Raw genomic sequence first — 21,553 nt, forward strand, 5'->3', positions numbered from 1 at the left:
TGGCCCAAAAGTGTATCTAGAGGCCTGATTTCGGAAAAATAAACGGGATACGACATGTTACCACAACATGGCCCACGTTCCAATAATTGTTATGAGCGGTAGAACGCCTGAAACGGAGTCCCATAGCCCAAGTTAAGCCCATTTTAGTGTAGCTCCTTTTGAAGCGCGATCTTGGGCCTCCAGAAACATAATGGCCCGGTCTTCTATACTTGGGCCCACATCATTCCCCCTGGATAGAAAAAATTCGACTTCGAATCAGTAGAACATTCATCATCAGAAGTGTACCCGTAATAAGGTAGTAAATGTTTCACATTAAACACATCAGAACAACGAGTGTGACTCGGCAGCTTTAGACGATAAGCATTTTAGTTTATCTTATCCACAATTTCCACGGGTCCAATATTCTTAGCTGATAACTTATTGTATTCCTCAACAGAAAAACGTCTTTTGTCAAAACAGCCCAGACAAAATCACCTTCTTCAAATTCAACACGTCGTCGCTTCTGATCAGCAGCCTGCTTGTACTTTGAATTGGCTCGAACCAGGTTGTCATGCATATCTTTATGAATCTCATGTAGCCCTTCAACAAAATCTTTCACCTTCTTGGGAATAGAAACATGAACGGGAAGTGACATCAGGTCAAGGGGTGCCCGTGGCTGAGCATAATAAACCACTTGAAAAGGACTAAACCCGGTACTTCGATTGACAACATGATTATGAGCAAACTCAGCTTGACATAGTTTTTGATCCCAGGCCTTAACATGTTCACCCACAAGGCACCGTATTAAATTTCCAAGTGAACGATTAACCACTTCAGTCTGCCCATCTGTCTGAGGGTGGTAGGCACTACTGAAATTGAGCTGAGTATTCATCATCTTTCACAAACTATGCCAAAAATGACTTAAAAAACGAGTGTCCCGGTCACACACAATAGAAGTTGGTAACCCATGCAATCGGTAAATATCTCGAAAGAACAATTGAGCTACATTAACTGCACCTGTCGTCTTCTTGAAAGGAACAAAGTGAGCCATTTTAGAAAACCTATCAACAACAACAAATATTGAATCATGACCACGCTGAGTACGTGGTAATCCTAACACGAAATCTATGCTAATATCAACCCAAGGCTGTGAAGGAACGGGTAAAGGCATATAGAGCCCAACATTAGTAGCGGTTCCCTTTGACACTTGACAGACCCTACAACGTTTCACAAACCGGTCTACTTCCTTGCGCATAGTGGGCCAAAAGTATGAAACTTGCACCAACTGTAAAGTACGGTCCTTTCCAACATGCCCTTCACCATGTAACTATTGAATGATTTGAAGGCGAAGACTTGAATCTGGAATACACAATTGATTTCCATTGAAAAGGAAACCGTCATGCACTAGAAAATCTAACCTCTTCCCATATTGCACATCCTACAAAACAACAGAAAAATAAGGGTCCACCATTAGTTGTTCCTTGAAGGTGTCTAGACCCGACACACCAACCCTCATACAGACAAGCAAATTACTCCTCCTACTCAAAGCATCTGCCACCCGATTCGAAACCCCAGACTTGCGTTTCAACACAAAAGTAAATTTTTCCAAGAAAGCCATCCATCTTGCGTGCTTATGAGACACCTTGTCCTGACTACGAATATGCCTCAAGGAATCATGATCCGTAAAAAGAAAAAAACTCCTTATGGAACAAATAGTGGGTCCAATGTTTCAGAGCCTGGACCACTACATGAAACTCAATATCATAAGTGCTATAACGAAGCTTAGCACCTGTCAACTTTTCACCGAAATAGACAACGGGCCGCCTCCCTTGACTTAGAACTGCCCCAATTCCACCATGCGAGGCATCTGTATGTAGCTCAAAAGCTTTAGAAATGTCTGTTAATACTAGAATCAGCGCCTTTGTAAGTTTTTCTTTAATTAACTGAAAAGCTGACTCAACATCTTCACTTCACATAAAGTTCTTCCCTTTCATACAGTCTGTCACTGGTGCCATGATGGAACTAAAATTTCGTATGAATCGCCTATAAAATGAAGCAAGACCATGGAAACTTCGTACTTTAGTTATTGATTTTCGGGTTGGCCACTGCTTAATGGCTGCAACTTTAGACTCGTCTACCTGTATTCCTTCCCCCGAAACAACATATCCCAAAAAGAGAACTTCTGGGCCATGAAGACACGCTTCTTCTGGCTGCATAAAAACTGTCTTTGCGGAGTAAGGTCAAAACATGTCGTATATGGCTAACATGCTCACCAATATTAGCACTATAAATGAGAACATCATCAAAATACACCACCACAAGTTTACCGATAAAGGGCCTACACAACTAGTTCATGACTCGCATAAAAGTGTTGGGGGCATTAGATAAACCAAAAGGCATCACCAACCACTCATACAACCCTTCACGAGTCTTGAAGGCGGTTTTCCACCATCACCTGGTCTAAGGCGAATCTGATGGTACCCACTCTTTAAATCCAGTTTCGTGAAAATAGTGGAACCACATATTTGGTCAAGCAAATCATCAAGTCGAGGAATTGGAAATCTGTACCTGACAGTAATCTTGTTGATGGCATGACTATCAACACACATACGCCATGTTCCATCCTTCTTGGGGGTCAACAGAGCAGGGACAACACATGGACTCATGCTTTCCCGAACATACCCCTTAGAAATCAAGTCTTCAACCTGCCTGCGCAACTCCTCATGCTCATTAGGACTCATTCTGTAGTGTGGCTTATTAGGCAGTTGGGCACCTAGCTCCAAATCAATATGGTGTTGGATGTCACGCAACGGGGGTAAACCATTCGGTAATTCATCAGGAAAGACATCAACAAATTCATCAAATAATGGAGCCATAGCTTCATGAATTTTAGTCTCCTCAGACACTTCTCTCCTATCAACACGAAAACCGTTTCTGCATCTTCTAACTCCTCTTCAAACTGACTAATGGTCAACAGGTTACCTGAGTGCTTTGTGGCTAGCTTCTTGGGCTTGCTAGGAACAAGCGTTATCTTCACCCCAACAAATATGAAGCTATAAGAATTGGACCGCCCGTCATGTTCTATACTTCGATCATACTCCCTAGGTCTACCCAAAAACAAGTGACACGCATCCATAGGAACCACATCACACACAACATCATCTTTATATGTGGCCCCGATAGAAAAGGAAACAAGGGCCTTCTTACAGACCGTTACCTCTCCCCCTTTATTAAGCCATTGAAGCTTGTAAAGCTTGGGGTGGCTCTCCGTCTTCAAGGCCAACTTTTGGACTGCCTCTTCAGAAATCAGATTGTCACAACTTCCAGAATCGATAAAAAACGTGCAAACCATCCCCAGAATGGTACATGTGGAGTGGAAGATGTTACGCTTAAGCCATCCGTCCCCGTCAGCCTTTGGTGTATAGCAAGAACGCCTAACCACCAAGTTCACCCCCATATCACAGGTCAGAACGACCTCCTCATACTCAGGTTCTTCATCATACTCTGGGGCCTTTTCATACTCTTCATACTCAGATTCAACAAACAAATGCCTCTTACCAGCTTGTTTACAGCCAACTTGCCGATGGCCCGTCTCACTACACTTGAAACACTTCACCCCGCTACTACTAGCCCCCTTAGAAGATGAACTGGCATTGTTAAACCACCCCAGTTTCTACTGAGTAGGCACGACACGAGGTCCTCCACCACCCGACCCCGAACCTCCTCCAGTAAGGGCTGGTGAATCTGAACTGCCCACCCGATGGTTTTGTTTTTCAAAAGCCAATGCCCGTTGGTGTGCCTCGGGGATTGCTAACGGATCAAAAAGACTTACCGAGTCCAAGATATGAACCCTTAAACCCCCAATATACCGAGCAACAAGTTGTTCATCTATTTCTTGAATATCGTTACGAGCCACCAATTGGTAAAACTCGGTTGTATAATCATCAACTGATCGGGATCCCTGCTTCAGATTCTGCAAACGTTGATACATCAACCGTTGAAAGTTGTGAGGCAAAAAGCTAGACCGCAAACATTTTTTCATCTTGGGCCATGCCATAATCCTTGACTTCCCAAGCTTGTTTCGTGTCACCTTCAATTGTTGCCACCACGCTGATGCCCTCCCACGTAGCCTGGTAGTGATCAAAGGTACCCGCTTATTTTCAGGCACCTCCTTGAATTCAAACACCTACTTTATCGTGGCCAACCAATCAATGAACCCTTCTGGATCCAAACTAGTCCCATCAAATTCTGGAATATCGATTCGCATCCCAACATCCCATTGCCGATTGCCATCCCCATGTTCACGCCTTGGTTCCTTCTCATGAACCTCATCGGAAAACGAATCATCATCACCATAAAAAGGATTATCAAAGGGACGCCCATCCCTGTTTTCAGGTGCCTTCCTTCTACGATTCATCAAGTCAGCCATCGATCAGTCAGTTGATCGACCACTTGATCCAATCATTGCCCCACCCGTGCCATAAACTGTTGTTCCAACTCTCGTTCATAAACCTCATCGATTGGTTGCCTGTTTCTCCTTGGAGGCATTTTTGAGCCAGGAATTCGGCTTTGATACCAACTGATGCAACGTACGATGAGAATCCGAAGGCTAATCACGTTGATTCTTGGAATACCCATGAAGATCCTTCCCCAAACCCCCAAATTTGACCCAAAAGTCAAGAACTTGAAAAGCCAAAAGTTTTTTATTAATACTGATCAATGATCAGTTAGGTTACATTCATATCATACTAATAGAGAAGCCAAAATAGGTTTGGGCCGAAACAAACAACCAAAGGCCCAACAACAGCCAAAAAAACACAAAAAGTAGACGAAAAACACAAAAGTGGCCCAAAAGTGTATCTAGAGGCCCGATTTCGGAAAAATAAATGGGATAACCCGCCTATGTCATGTTACCACAACGTGGCCCACGTTCCAACGGTCGTTATGACTGGTAGAACGTCTGAAAAGGAGGTCCGTAGCCCAAGTTAAGCCCATTTTCGTGTAGCTCCTTTTGAAGCGCGATCTTGAGCCTCTAGAAACATAATGGTCCGGTCTTCTATACTTGGGCCCACATCAAAAGTTTTATTCAAACACACATGTTAATTCAGATTATAATAATTTCATGTATTTAGGTTCAAACTAGAGCAAGTAATAATAATTTCGGTTTCAAATCGAGAACTGGATGTTTAAGATGCAGAGAACTTCTGTAAGAAAATTGAATTACCGTTGTCGAATATACATGTGTGGACCTTTGGTTGTTAACAGGAGATGACAAATCAGAATCAAAGACATTATTGAGAATGCCTTTGAGCTCATTTCAAAATTTGTTGGTTGAGGCATAATGTAAACATCTGCTTTTCATGGACAACAATTGCAATTATAATGATACTGTAAACATCTATTTATCATTTATTTTGGTGGCTCTAGGTTGAAGTGATGCAGATATAAGGAAGAGCACTGAACATCCATATGGTTTGCAGCACGAGGCCTAGTGTGATGTTGTTAGCCATAAATGGGGTCTTAAGGTTTAACTACTACAAAATAAGAGACTAAAACCGACTTAACGACTCTATTTTTCTGACAACGATAGGAAACCGTGATTAGATTTTTGGGACTATAAATGGATCATTGCTTTTTATTTTGAAAAACTTGATATAATAGGAAAGCCTTATATCTTGAAATTAATTCATCAGGTTAGGTGAGATGTCACATTGTTCGAGGAACCCAAGATGTTGTCAGAATAAAGGATTATCAACAAAGGCGTTCTAGTGCGTTGTAGAATCTTATCCAAAACTTGTATCATTTAATGATGTGATGTGAATCACTAGAAACATGTGAAGTGTATGGCTAACCCAATAATGAATGTTTCGCAAAGGGACAAAAGCAGGCTACCATGAGACAAAAATTCTTCTTTCTAAAGAGATTCGATTAGAAACTATTATAAGTTTAAGGTTCAATACTGAAAAATTCTACTCAAACACATGTTAATTCAGGTTATAAAAAATATAATTTCATGTATTTAGGTTCAAACTAGAGCAAGTAATAATTAATTTCCATTTCAAATCATGAACTGGATGTTTAAGATGCAGAGTGAATTGTGTAAGAAAGTTGAATTATCGTTGTCGAATATACATTTTGTCACACACCGAAAATCATAATTAAGACAGCGGAAGACTTTAACTTAAGTCATTCGGGTCGTGACAGATGCTGATAGCCAATAATAATAGAACAAGAATATTTAATAATATAAGTTTTATTTTATTTAATAAAATATCCATTACATTATCAGAGTTATACACGTACTACCACACGGTTTATTAAAATCTCAGTTTCCTACATTATTCAAACACACAACCCACATTCTCTTTTCCTTGTCCCAACGAAGCCATCACTTACCTGAAAAGCATATTAAAATAAACGTCCACACGAATGTTGGTGAGTTCGCTTTATTGAAAATAATATATATATATATATATATATATATATATATATATATATATATTATAATGAAATAAGGCAATCGATATTTCAATATAACTCATTATGAAAATCATAATAAACAATATTATACCAATTTATCGAGTAACACAAAAATGTAAACGAATACTGATAAATTCTTTCCATATCATGGTTCAACGACCATTATTTTCATAATCCATTACCATAAGCAACGGTGATGGCCTCTTCCTACCGTTCTTTTAACATGGTAAGCATATCTTTAAAATTTTCATAGTAATCAGACTTAGCATAAAAAACAAAGCATTTTATCTTTTAAAAAAATTGCACTGTTGTAGACTAGCAAGGACGTATGACTATCAAAATTGATAACTCGATACCTATCATACTTAAAATATTCCCATTTTTAACCCAACGCGATTGGAAATGGGGGGGGGGGGGGGCGTCACCCTGATAGATCTACCAATATTTCTCTGCCCTTGTTAATTCGGTTAACAGTTATTTAACCAATTGTTGACTCATCCCACTTTTTACACGGTTTGTAAAACAAAATGCTTTAGAAAAACTTCAATAAAAATCGATTAAGAATATGCTTTTCCCACCAAAACACAATAAAAAAATTTCGAAAACGAGGGGTCGATAGAGAAACTCACGGTTGAAGCTTTTCGTTACGAAAATCTCGTGTCCAATATTAGTTCACGTTTTGCTAATAAAACTTGGTTTTAGTTTATAAAAAATCATTTATTTGTTAGTCCTAGTCTAGTGTCCACACAAGCACATAAGCAAGTAAGTTCTTATGAGGTTAACGAATTCGTATAGTTCGGTTTTCGTGAACTACTGTTTAAATAACTAAATAAATTGATAATAAATTAAAATATATAAAATAATAAAATATTTAAAGTTTCACTTGCTGGAAAGTTTTAAGAAAATATTAATTTATTATATTAATTTTGTTGGTTTTGTCGGTTTCGTGTTTAAAACGATCTGTTTGACATTTCTTGTTGTAAGGCCCCGTTACCGGTGCCCTACATTTGGTGTTGGAGTTACTCATAAACGCGGTTCTAAATATCAGAGTTAATTAAAACTATCGCGGAAAGTATAAAACATCAACCATTCGTTACAAATATCCATAGTTTGTCTTTTAAAATATAACATAAAATAAAACATTCAAACATCATGACGATCTTCAAATGTCAGCCTCTTCAATCCTGTCATGTGTCCATCTCAAACCATCTGTCTCAATCTGTTAACCTGCGTGCATACTAAAAGTCAGCTACGCTGAGTGAGTTCTAGTTACTCACACATTATACCATACATACACTTACCTACAATTACGCATCCGAAGACACATAATAATTACTTTATTATTTTTCTTTCATTACATAAGTTCATACATACGTTCATACTTTATTACTTTCATACTATATGAATTACTGTCCTTTTCCATCTCGGATATTATTAGGGTCCGATCCCTTCCTTTTCTATCTCAGATATTATTAGGGTCTGATCCCTCTTTCCTTTGTCTATCTCAGATATTATTAGGGTCTGATCCCTTTCTTGTCTATCTCAGATATATTAGGGCCTGATCCCTTTTTACTTCTCTATCTCAGATATTATTAGGGTCTGATCCCTTTCTTCTCTATCTCAGATATTATTAGGGTCTGATCCCTCTTTCTTCATCTTCGTGCATACTGTCTTTACATACCCATAACATACATACTTTCTTTAATCATTCATACATATTCATATTTGTACATATATCTATCATACACATTCATCTATCATATAACTACCTCCCTTGATAACACGTGCAATATCCGAAGATCGTTCACGTACCAACAAGCTTTCATTCACATTTAAGATATACATACATAACATATAAACCATACAAGGCATACACTTACCAGTTAAGGTAAGTGTATTAACTATCACATCAAGTATGCACACAGCCCCGAAAACATAACAAGGAAATGGGGCTAGAAACTCACCTGAATGCGGTTACGTTCACCGTTAATAGTTATTCCCTTCTTGAGCTGTGCACGGCTAACTGTATAATATTTACATGTATCAATTAACTATTACTACTCATATCGTATTTCAATTTTTATATAACCCACCACGAACGGGGGTCCGGGGGCAGCGGGGTTCTAGGGGCGGCAGCCCCTAGCGGGGTCCAAGGGGCAGAGCCCCTGGCTGGGGTTAAGCTTGGAAAAATTTTATTTTCATTAACTGTCTTAACACATTTTCCATTAGGATTTTAAATTATTTTTCTAATTCTCTAACTCATTTGCTATAACGAATTAAGCCTAATTTGTTATATAACCTTCCTTAGTTCGTTATCCAGATTCGTCCCTTATTACCATCTGATTCGTTATTCCAATGACTTGATTCGTTACCTCATTCGTAACGAATTGGCGAGTAACGAATCACCTAATTCGTTATCTGGTTCGTTAGCTGATTCGTGATTGTGGTTCGTTTCCTAGTTCGTTATCTTAGTATAACGAATGGATAGATTCATTATCCATTTACACGAATGAGTCCCATTCGTTATGTACGCGTAACGAATTGATCATCCCTAACAAACTACCAACAGTTCTTATCCAGATCTTTGACTATAGGGTCAAAGTCAAAATTGATAAGAACATCCGCAGTCAAACTTATCCAGATCTGCAATTAGCGCCTCAAATCTCAACTAAATAACACGAGTTTGGTATCTGTGAACTCGTAATCACATCGCCTACAAACCCTAACCATCAAATCAGCCAAACTTTCGTGTTTAAGTGGTGTGATTTGGGCATATATGTTACGGGTTCTTTAGGTTAGTAATTAACCTATCAATCGTTAATGGTTTTCAGCAAGAATCATCACGTTCGGTTCATAGAAATGAATCCGAACCTAAATAAACGATTTTCGATTATAAACGTACCTTAAACGAGCTGAACTACACGGTTAAGCCTTGATGTTGTTTTGGTCCGTCACGGCGTTCCAGCACCAACAAGCTCGGGTTTTCGCCTTCGGATATTGGTTCGGGTTTGTGTGTGTTTTCCAAGTTGTAGGCTATGGTGTAGAGATTGATAGAAATGGAAAGGTTTAGGGTTTAAGGGTATTTATACTCCCTTAAGCCCATGGACCTAAGGCCCATTCCAACTTTTATTCTATCTTTTAAAGTCCAAGCCCACCTTCTATTAGTTTATTTATTTAAACCGATAACGACACACTATAAAATAAACGAAATTTATTTTATTATTATAACCAAAAGTAGGATGTTACACTTGTGTAATATAAGTTTTATATCTTGAAAAATACTTGTTACATATATATATTAGTCAATTTTAATAAGATACTTTACAAAGACATATTACTTTCATTTTTGTTAATATTTTTTTAAAATAGCAACTTTTAACGTTTTCGTGTCGGTTTTCACTTTACGAACCGTTTAGGACCAAGTTTTGTTATCTTGTCCTTTTCTCATATATTAACTAATGTTATATATTAGTATTTTTATAATTTTAGGGACTGCTCTAAAACAGTCCCTAATTGTCGTGTCGGTTCACGTTTAAAAGTCGACTTTTCGACCGTTGAAGTTACCGACAACTCAAATAAATGTACACCAATTATCCTATGAACTAATTACACATATTATAACACATTTTTCATCCTAAATTCCAGATTTTATCACATAGTTTCACATAACACATTTAAATCAATTTTCAAGTTTCTAATTCATATCTTAAGCTTATAAATAATGTCACTAATCAAGCTTATCATTTCTTATATGAATAGACATTAAAATATGACCTAAAAATCCAGATTTTATCTTGTTATTATGATACCCACAACAAGCCAAAGTAACACTTTACAACTATGTTCTTTTATCTTGTTATTATAATCATGTAAGTGTTTTTCAAGAATCAAGTACTTCAACTTTTGTGTTTATTCTTATTATTATTATTATCTAAATCATCAATTCATCAAGTCATTCACATCATCATCAAATCATTCAAACAAGTCTTTCAAATCATTAGTTCATGTGTCCTTATGAATTTCCTAAGTGTTTAATTACCAAAGTTTCTTATTATAGTAACTTTTAATTTTTGATAATTCTATTTAATTCAATCTTTCAATTCTTGATTAAGTATGAATCTAAGTATATCTCATTAAACAAGTTTGATATGGTTTCATGCACCCTATTGTTCTATTCAAGTTTTGATCTTTCAATTAATCAAGTAACAAAGTTTCCATTTCTAGTAAGTAAGTGATAATTTGATCAATATGCTAAACTAATATATATTTCAGCCATGCATCCTATCTTAATTCAAGTATGCAATTTATTATGTATCAAACACATTTATGCCAAGTATTCATATCAAAATCAAGAATTCAACTTTTTATTCAATAAAGTTTCCTTAATTGGCAATCTAACAACAATCTTCAAGTATTAACTAATGGTTTTATGAATTTACTAGCATATACCCTATTTCATTTTCAATAATATTAATCCATGTCACTTTCGTGATTCATTAATCCATCCAAGAATCCAAATATCTCCAAATTTTCAACCATGAACAAGTTCTTATTATAATCATCTTTAACATCAACAATTTAATGATTCAAGTCCATATCATTAAATCTAATGATCAACAACTAATCAAAGTTCATCCTAACATCAAACTCTAACAACAATTTTATCTATGATTATACCAAATTATCAAGTATTCCAACAATACTTCTAATCAATATTAGCAATCAATATATGAACTTCTAGATGAATGTATTCATGTATAGGTGGGTTTAACCCCTCCTCCTACACACATACATATATACAGTTCATACACACACACACACCAATATCCATGATTTCAAACTTTCAAACTCAAATTCAACTCAAGAACACCTATTCTAACATAGTTAACCCTAGAAATCAACTCATAAACAAAACTTACTTCTGTTCTTGAAGATCTAAGGATGAAAATGAGAATGAGATGTGTGTGAATGTGATGATCCTCCTCCTAATATTCCTCCTAGTTGATCATCTCCATTGCTCTTGATCAAGATTTGATTATGTGTTTGTGATTAAGGGGATTTGAATTTGTGTGTGTGAAGAGTGTGCGTGTGTATGTGCAGTGAATTATAGAGAGGGAAGGAGGGGAGTAGAGTGGTGAATGGGTTATTAAGGCGAAAGGTGGATTGGTTTGATTACTTACAACACATCACATTCTAGAAGGAGTAATAATTGGCTAAGTGATTTGGTGGCTAAAGATTGGATGAAAAATAGGTGGGGTGGTGATGTGGAGTGTGGGCCGGCGAGGGGGGGTAAGGAGGTGAAAGGTTGATTGATTATAACTAATATTTGTTAATCATTTTAACGTATTGTGAGTTTTATATATGCAATCGGATTCCGTTTTTAATAATTGTTGTCATACTTTGAACGAAATCAAATTCCTGACAGTATAGACTATAAAAACTGTTTTTCTGAAAATAGTTTGTGTCGGATCCTTTCCATGTCCTATACTAGCCTTTTCTTACTTGTTTTTCAGTTTTAACGATTTGAGCATTCCTAAATTATTTTTAGACATTGTATCCAATGTTTTAACATATATATTAAATTTTTGGGGCCATTTAATCATACTAACGATTTATTTACTTTATGGCCCGCTGCCCGAGGTTATTACACGTCATGTTTGTTACGTGTCCAGATTTGGACTTTTTGTTGACTTTGCAAGATATAGAATCTTAATAAAAAAAGATTTTATTAATAAAATGATGTTATATTGATAATCATGATTACATTAATGATAATTTTTTCCGAGTGTTACATTATCCCTTCCTTTAAGAAATTTGTCCCGAAATTTAGGAAGTGCCACTGGGTTCAGACTCTACTAGAAACAAGTAAGGATATTTTCGTTTCATCTGGTCTTGTCTTTCCTAGGTGAAATTGGGATGTAGCATTGAATTTCAACGAACTTTGACTAGCTTGATTCGATTTCGTCTAAGCTTTTGTATTTTCCAGTCCATAACTTCTGCAGGCTCTTCGAAGAATAGAAGCTTCTCGTCAACTCGAATATCCTCAACAGGAACGATCAGTGATTCATCGGATAAAAATTTCTTTAGATTTGACACATGGAACACATCGTGTATTCTGTTCAATTCTGAAGGTAGTTCGAGTCGATATGCTACTAGACCAATTCGATCGATGATTTTAAATGGTCCAACATATCGAGGAGTTAACTTTCCTCTTTTCCGAATCTGATAACTCCTTTCCAGAGTGATACTTTTAACAGTACTTGATCTCCCACTTGGAATTTCAATGGTCTTCTGCGATTGCCAGCATAACTCTTTTGTCGGTATGTTGCAGCCTTCAGTCGGTCTTTGATCTGGAAGACCAAGTCGGTGGTCTCCTGAACAATTTTAGGTCCTGTCAGTTGTTTTTCTCCAACTTCAGCCCAACAAAGAGGGGATCAACGTTTCCTCCCGTATAAAGCTTCAAACGGTGCAGCCTTAATACCGGAGTGGTAGCTGTTATTATAGGAAAATTCAGCTAACGGAAAACGGGTATCCCAACTTTTGCCCGAAATCAAGAACACAAGCTCGCAACATATTTTCCAACGTTTGAATGGTTCTTTCGCTTTGACCAACAGTTTGGGGGTGATATGCGGTGCTCATGTCCAATCGTGTGCCTAAGGATTCGTGCAGGGATTGCCAAAGTCGATAAATGAAACGACCGTCTTTTTTAGAGATAATTGAAACGGGTGCACCATGTTTGGCTACAATCTCTTTTAGATACATTCGAGTTAATTTTTCTAACCTATCCTTTTCACGGATGAGAATGAAATGGGCCGATTTTGTTAATCGATCCACAATAACCCAAATTGAATCGTGGTTACCATGGGTAGTCGATAGTTTGGTCACAAAATACATGGTAATATTTTCGCATTTCCATTGCGGAATTTCAGGCTGTCCAGATGACTTCTGGTGTTCAGCTTTCACTTTTTGAACATGCCAAACACTTGCTGATATAAACCGCTATATCTTCATATTTGGCCACCAATAGTATTCTTGGAGATCTTTGTACATTTTAGTGGATCCTGGGTGAATTGAGTAATTGGATTTATGTGCTTCATCCATTACTAGGTTTCGAAAATTTCCATAAAGTGGTACTCAAACTTGATCGATCAAGTATAGTGTACCATTAGATTTTGCTATGAAATCACACTCAAGACCTCGCAATCTCTCAGCTTTTATGTTCCGAGGTTTCAAAGCTTCTCTTTATGCATTGCGGATTCGAGTGGTAAGACTCTTCTGAATTGTTAGTCCAAATGCACGGACACGAAGTGGTTTTTCTCTTTCTTTTCTACTCAAGGCGTCAGCTACAACATTTGATTTACTAGGGTGGTAGTGAATGTCGCAGTCATAATCGTTGAGTAGCTCTACCCACCTTCGTTGTCTCATATTAAGATAATTTTGGTCGAATATGTGCTGGAGACTTTTGTGATCGGTGAAGATCATGCACTTGGTGCCATAGAGGTAATGCCTTCATATTTTGAGAGCAAAAACCACAGCTCCTAATTCCAGGTCATGGGTTGTGTAATTATTTTCGTGCACTTTGAGTTGTCGTGACGCATAGGCTATCACTTTATCTCGTTGCATAAGTACAAATCCAAGTCCTAATCGTGAAGCATCACAATAAACTACAAATACGTATGTTCCTTCTAAAAGTGACAGGATTGGTGCACTACACAACTTCTGCTTCAGTAGCTGGAAAGCTTCTTCCTGTTTCTCAATCCAATTGTACTTCTTGTCATTCCTGGTTAACCGGGTTAGAGGTTGAGCTATGGAAAAAAAGTTTTCGATGAATCTATGGTAATAACCAGCCAATCCCAAAAATTGTCGCATTTCAGTTCGTGACCTTGGTGTCTCCCAATTCTTAATTGCTTCAATTTTTGTGGGATCAACATGAATGTCGTTTTCATTAATTACATGCCCTTGAAAATGGACTTCTCGAAGCCAGAAATCGCATTTAGAGAATTTGGCATATAATTTTTCTTTCTTTAGCAACTCTAAGATTAATTTCAAATGTTGCTCAAGCTCTTCCTTGGTTCGTGAATAGATAAGCATATCATCGATGAATACTATAACGAATTTATCCAAGTATGGCTTACAAACTCTGTTCATAAGGTCCATGAATACAGCAGGTGCATTTGTCAGACCAAATGGCATAACCAGAAATTCATAATGACCATATCGAGTTCTGAAAGAAGTTTTATGAATATCCTCTTCTAGAACTCGCAGTTGGTGGTATCCGGATCGCAGATCAATCTTTGAGTAATAGTTGGATCCTTGAAACTGGTCAAACAAATCATCAATCCTTGGTAGTGGGTACCGATTCTTAATGGTGAGTTTGTTCAGTTCTCGGTAATCGATACACATCCGAAAAGAGCTGTCTTTCTTTTTCACGAATAAGACTAAAGCACCCCAAGGTGAGAAACTCGGTCTTATGAATCCTTTATCCAAGAATTCCTGAATGTGATTGGATAGCTCCTGCGTTTCTGCATTTCTGATGGTGCTAATCTATACGGATATCGAGCTATCGGAGCGGCATCTTGAACCAGATCGATTTTGAATTCAACATGTCACTGAGGAGGTAATCCAAGCAAATTTTCTGGGAAATCTTCCGAAAAGTCTCGGACTACGAGAATATCGTCTATTTTTTGCTCTTTGGCTTTTGTGTCAACTACATTAACGAGGAATGCCGGATATCCTTTGCGTAACATTTTACGGGTTTTCATGATACTTGAGAGTTTTAACTCAGAATTACATCGATCACCTTGGATAGTCAGGGATTCACCATTTTGGTTTAGTAAATGAACTAGCTTTTCTGAGCATATTATCTCAGCTCCATTCATGGATAGTCAATCCATTCCCACGACTATATCAAAACTGTCTAATTCGACGGGTAAAAGATCGATATCGAACTTATGGTTAGCTAATAGAATATTACAGTTATGTTCGAATTCAATGGTTTCCATTAAATTTCCATTAGCTAACACGATAGAATATTTGGTATCTAACTTACTGGCTTCTATTCCTAGCGGATGTTCGAATTGTTTGGAAACAAAGCTTAAGTCAGCTCGGGTATCGAAAAGAACATTAGCATAGTGATTATTGACGAGAAACGCACCGGTGACCACATATGAATATTTTTGGGCCTTTTTCGCGTTCATCTCGAATGCATTTCCCTTGGTGTTTTGACCTTTGAATTTAGGACAATCCTTCCAATAATGTCCTATAACACCACATTCAAAACATCCCGGGTTTTGGGTTCCTAAACCGGATGGTATGATTTTGGCGTAACAATCGCGAGTTACGTGTCCAAACCGGTTGCATCGGTTGCATCTCCAACAATCACCAGTATGATTTTTCCCACATCTATTGCACGAGGGTGTCTGACCAAAGCTTCCTCCGTGTCCTCTTGCATTAGCAGCAAACATCCTTCTAGCTCCAAAATTCCTCTTGAACTATCCTCCAGGGTTCCATTCTACTTTCACTTGAGTTCCCCGGGTTTCTGATTCACACGGGTACTCTCTATTCGTGCATATTCATGCGTAACCAGTCGGGGTACCAGTCGCGCCAATGCGTTGAATCGCGAGGTATATCCTCCGATGTCGACACCTTCCATCTTTAACTACCAGAAGTCTTATTCAAATTTCTGGAGTTCGTTTCAGGGACATTATTTGTAAGGCCCCGGTCTTGGTGCCATACTTTGACGTTGTATTTACATGCTCATAGAAATCTTTCCATAATAACCCAAAATCTTGTCTTTTACATAATATAAAGTCATATTTAAACATCATAACATTCCTCTAAAGATGCCAGCCTCCTCAGTCCAATGCCATGTCTCCTCATTCAAGCGAGTTGCCTTAGCCTATTCACTTGCGTGCATACTAAAAGTCAGCTACGCTGAATGAGTTATAGTTAAAACAGGCAACATACAATACATTCACATACTTCATTATACGTATCCGAAGATACTTTACATACTTAGCCCGTCTACCTTTCTCTCAGACATGAATACATACTTTCCTTCTTTTAGCCTTTACATTACATACATAACTATCCATTCGTTTTAAAGAGCATTTCGCCCTATAACCTTCGCCGGAATGTTCCACGCCACAGCCAGTGGCGATGGCCAGAAAAACGTAAGGGAACTCGCGTGCGCGAGGGGTGGGGTTGGATTGGATGGGTTGGGATTTCTTTTTAATATTTTATCATAATTTAAATTATATTTGTACTTTAAACCCCTAGACTTTATAAATATATATAAATTGATTTTAAATTGTATTTACACAATGGAACTTGAACTTTTAAATGTTATATACTATTGATATAACTTTGTATCTTTGGATTATTTGCACATTATACCCGCAAGGTTTGGAGATTGACTATTTTATTAACTTTAAATCCCGGAGTTTCGCTATTTGAAAAAACGAAAAAAAAATGAATAATAACTTTAAATAATTGGATTTGATATTTAATGATGAATGAAAAATAAGAATACATTGAAACGACAAAACTTGTCGGTTTAACAAATACAAATATGAATACAAATAAAATTGACAAATGTCACATGTACTGTTACAAACGTTACGGAAACCGATCGAATATACGTACAATCACCATCTCAACGGCCATGATCAACAACGCTCTAGTCTTCCCAACGTCCGGGTTTTACCAACTGATGCTACCCGTTAGTCCACCTCAATTTTTATATATATTTTTGGTTTTTAGTTACGATACCATAACGCACGAAACCCAAATTGATTGAATTCGCGTCGACTCAATGCCCGGGACTTGCGCCGGGTAAACCCTAGTAAAAAATATCATTTGTATATTCAACTCATCCAACCTTTTTAAAACCGCATTACACATTTTGATTTGACAAACTCTTGTTTCGCTAATTTACGTAAATGGGTTAAATGAATCATGATTGAAACGTCTTATGTGTGCACAATAGGGGTGAGCAAAAAACCGAAAATATCGAACAGAAACCGAATTAACCGAAAAAACCGAACCGAAGCATTAACCGAAGATTCTTTTTTTTTTGTTTTTTTTTGAAAACCGAAATTTCAGTTTCGGTTCGGTTACCCATTTCAAAAATACCGAAAAAAAAACGAATCGAACCGATTAACTTGGTATATTAAAATAATTAATTTAAATGATCGTTAGATATATTTATACTAAGCCATATGCGACAACAACCGAAACAAATTAAGAGTTTGTTGGTTCAATAGATTTGTAAGAGAAATTAGAGTTTGTGAAAGGAATAGTAAATGTTAATATTTATTTTTGTACATAGGAACTAGTTGCATAAAACAATTAATAGAATAAAAAAACAAAACAAGAAAAAAAAAATAAAAAAAAACCGAATATAACCGAACAGAAACCGAAAAACCGAGTCCGATCGGTTTTTATATATGAAAAAACCGGATTTTCGGTTTCGGTTACACCTAAAATCCGAACCGAACCAAATCAAACCGTGCTCAGCCCTAGTGCACAAGCTATATGAGTTATGCATATTGAATTGTTTTATGTAAATTGCACGCATCATTCTATCGGATTAAAATATCATTGTGGTTATATGTAATGATATAATATGGATCATATCAGAAAACGTAAAACAATTATGAATATTACTTTATGAATATTTCATTTATGATAAGTCAAAACCGAGTTAATTAATTTCATATAAACCAAGTTATAAGCACAACTTGATAAATAAGAAATCAACCCATCCTAGGGTCGATGGATTTGCCCAAACGAAATTACGAGCTAACAAATATATACCACCAGCTATTTTAACAAACTAATTAAATTCTAGTAGTCGAGATATATATATATATATATATATATATATATATATATATATAGGGGTGGGATCTAGAGAGAACTCTTTTTAAAAAGAGTAGTAAGAAATTACTTTTAACTATTTTAAAAAATTATTTTGTGATTTTTTTTTCTTTCCTCCTTCTAATAAGATGACATTGTTTCTAAAAAAAACCGTCGATGTAATGCGTATGTGCATTGATGTGTATTGTATATATATAATAGTGTTTTATTGCATATAACAACACAAATACATTATCTAATACACACTATTGAATATATGCAAATACGACACTAATAATTCTATGCAAAACACATTATTGCATAGATGTAATACAACAATAATGCACACATGCACTATATCGATTTTATTTAATTTTTGTATATAATATAAACTATTGCAAATATACAATACAAACAACTATATATATGCTATTCAACACTATTTCAAATATCAAAATCCACACTATTGCACATATGAATTATAAAAAAAGTCGATGTATTGCATATATGCATTACATCGTTAATTTTTTTTATTTTTTTTTTACTTTTTATATTTTTTTATGATGAAAAATAACAACATATAAGAAGGATGAAAGAAAAAAAATTAAAAATATTTTTTTAATTAAATTAAAATACTTCAATATTAGTTATTTAGTTCTCTCCATAAAGTGAAGTTCTCTCATGATCCTCTCCCTATATATATGTGTGTGTGTGTGTGTGTGTATGGGTGGGATCTAGAGAGAACTCATTTTAAAGAGAGAACTAAAGAACTAGTAAAAAAATATTTTTAACTATTTTAAAAAATTATTTTGTGATTTTTTTTTCTTTTCTTCTAATAAGATGATATTGTTCCTAAAAAAACCGTCGATGTAATGCGTATGTGCATTAATGTGTATTGTATATATAAAATAGTGTTTTATTGCACATAATACAACACAAATACATTATCTAATTCACACTATTGAATATATGCAAATACGACACTAATAATTGTATACAAAACACATTATCGCATAGATGTAATACAACACTAATGCACATATGCACTATATCGATTTTTTTAATTTTTGTATATAATATAACACTATTGCAAATATACAATACAAACAACTATATATATGCTATTCAACACTATTTCAAGTAACAAAATGCACACTATTGCACATATGTATTATAAAAAAAGTTGATGTATTGCATATATATTTTTTCATTTTTATATTTTTTTGTGGTGAAGAATAACAACATATAAAAAGGATAAAAGAAAAAAAATTTAAAAATATTTTTTTAATTAAATTAAAAATACTTCATTATTAGTTCTCTAGTTCTCTCCATATGGAGTTCTCTCATTATCCTCTCCCTATATATATATATATATAAGACATTATTACCCCTCTATTCATTTCTCACATGGATCATAACATTGATCACTGGCCTTACTTTGATCAAGATGACACACAACTTTACATGCCATTTTTCAATCTACTCGATATGAACCGAGTCTACTCACCACCTAAACTAGACAAAACTTTTGAGTTTCCATATTTTGATCCTATTGATGAATATCTAAGCTTGTGGGATTGTTGGGATGATGACTGATGATCATGTTGGAATTGTTGAAGCCAAGGATACTATGGTTGCGGGTGGTGACCAAAGAGCGAGACCGTTGGAGTTTGAGGATATGGAGAGGTGTTTCGAGATGCCGATAACTAAAGTGGCTAAGAAGTTGAATGTTGGTTCGATAATGTTGAAGAAAATATGTAGAGAGCTTAATATAAAGAGATGGCCTCATAGGAAGCTTACGAGTATTAAGTCACTAATGCAAAATGTTAAGGTAAGTTGCTATAATACAATAATACATTAATACCCTTGTTTTCACTTTGATCATCAATGCTCATGCATGTAATTTGCAACCAGTGTAATAAATTATATTATAAAACTTTAGTTTCGCATTAATGGTATATGTTAGTTTCATTTATACGTTTTACAATATACTTACGTTTTAACGGGAATTAAATTAACAATAATACGTTTTAACAATAATTAATGATATTAAAAATCTTTAGCTTCGCATTAATGGTATACGTTAATTTCATTCGTACGTTTTACAATATCAATGGTATACTAAAATTATCCCACTTATTAAATCTTTCTGTTGTTTTTTAGTTTTGTTTAAATGTTTTTTTGAAAGAGTGTCATAGTTTTGACAGCTCATTTGAGTCTGAGTAAAAACATAATTTCCCCTTATTACAGAATAAGCAAAAACTACAAAAGCAGAATTCGAGCATGACTAATGAAAGTCCATACTCCATAGATTACAATACATATCCTATGTGATTTTTTGATTTTTCCCTTTTTTTCAGAAAAAGGCAGGCTGAGCCGTCAAGCGGCTCAAAAAGGTCGAGATCTGCTCTTTCGCGTGATATGTTTGAATGTCGTTTGATCACCCATGTACCGAAACGTATCGAAACAAACATCGTGCATTTTCAGTTTCGAGCAAAACTGAGAAATCAACACAAAAGTGAGAAATTTAAAACTGATATACATATAACATATATAAATTTTAAACCAATTCGAGCAAAACAAACCGAACCGAACCGAGCGAAGCTTTGCTCGTGTTTGGCTTGTTTTCAAATCGAACCGATCCGATCGGTTCATTTCCAAATCGAGCTGGAATCGAACGACCATTTTTCAAGCGATTTTTGAGCAAGCGTCGAGCTTCTAGCGGTTTGGACAACCTTAGTATGAATGCATGTGGAGTTGTAAAAATATCTAAAACAATGGCATGTTACCCCTTAAATTTGTCAAAATAAAGATGTAAATTTTGGTGTAAAATAGTTTGTCTAACTAACCCTAAACGTGAAAAAAAATATATTGGAATAAACGAAATAGGTAAAAAACTCCCTCGATGGTCATACAAATTAATCAACGAGTTGGAGCAATATTTTATAAAACGACGAAAAGAACAAGGCATAATGCAAGGGCTGGATCACCAGCTTCGAACAAGAAAATTTAAACATATAGCATTTTTAACTCGTTCCACACGAAGTTTTAAGAAGTCTAATTTCAAGAATTTTAATCTTTATAAAAAATTTAATAGAGATTCGGGTTTTATAAGTTATTTGGAAGAACCAGATTTTCGTCGAGCCTTAATCAAAAGCTCTAGCCGTATTCAAAGGCGTAAAATGGTTATTTGGGGACCGTCTCAAGGAAATCCCCATTCCCCCCATGTCAAAAA

At 35.9% G+C, this 21,553-nt stretch overlaps 1 pseudogene; it reads right to left on the reverse strand.

Annotated features, from left to right (window-relative positions):
* Positions 1-2,103: 2,103 nt before the first annotated feature.
* LOC143611944 (uncharacterized) lies at positions 2,104-3,436 on the reverse strand (annotated as a pseudogene).
* Between the last annotated feature and the right edge of the window lie 18,117 nt (positions 3,437-21,553).

This window comes from Bidens hawaiensis, unplaced genomic scaffold (assembly GCF_021521415.1).
Source record: "Bidens hawaiensis isolate Kalapana, Puna unplaced genomic scaffold, B.hawaiensis_p1.1 tig00032758_1, whole genome shotgun sequence".
Lineage (NCBI taxonomy): Eukaryota > Viridiplantae > Streptophyta > Magnoliopsida > Asterales > Asteraceae > Bidens > Bidens hawaiensis.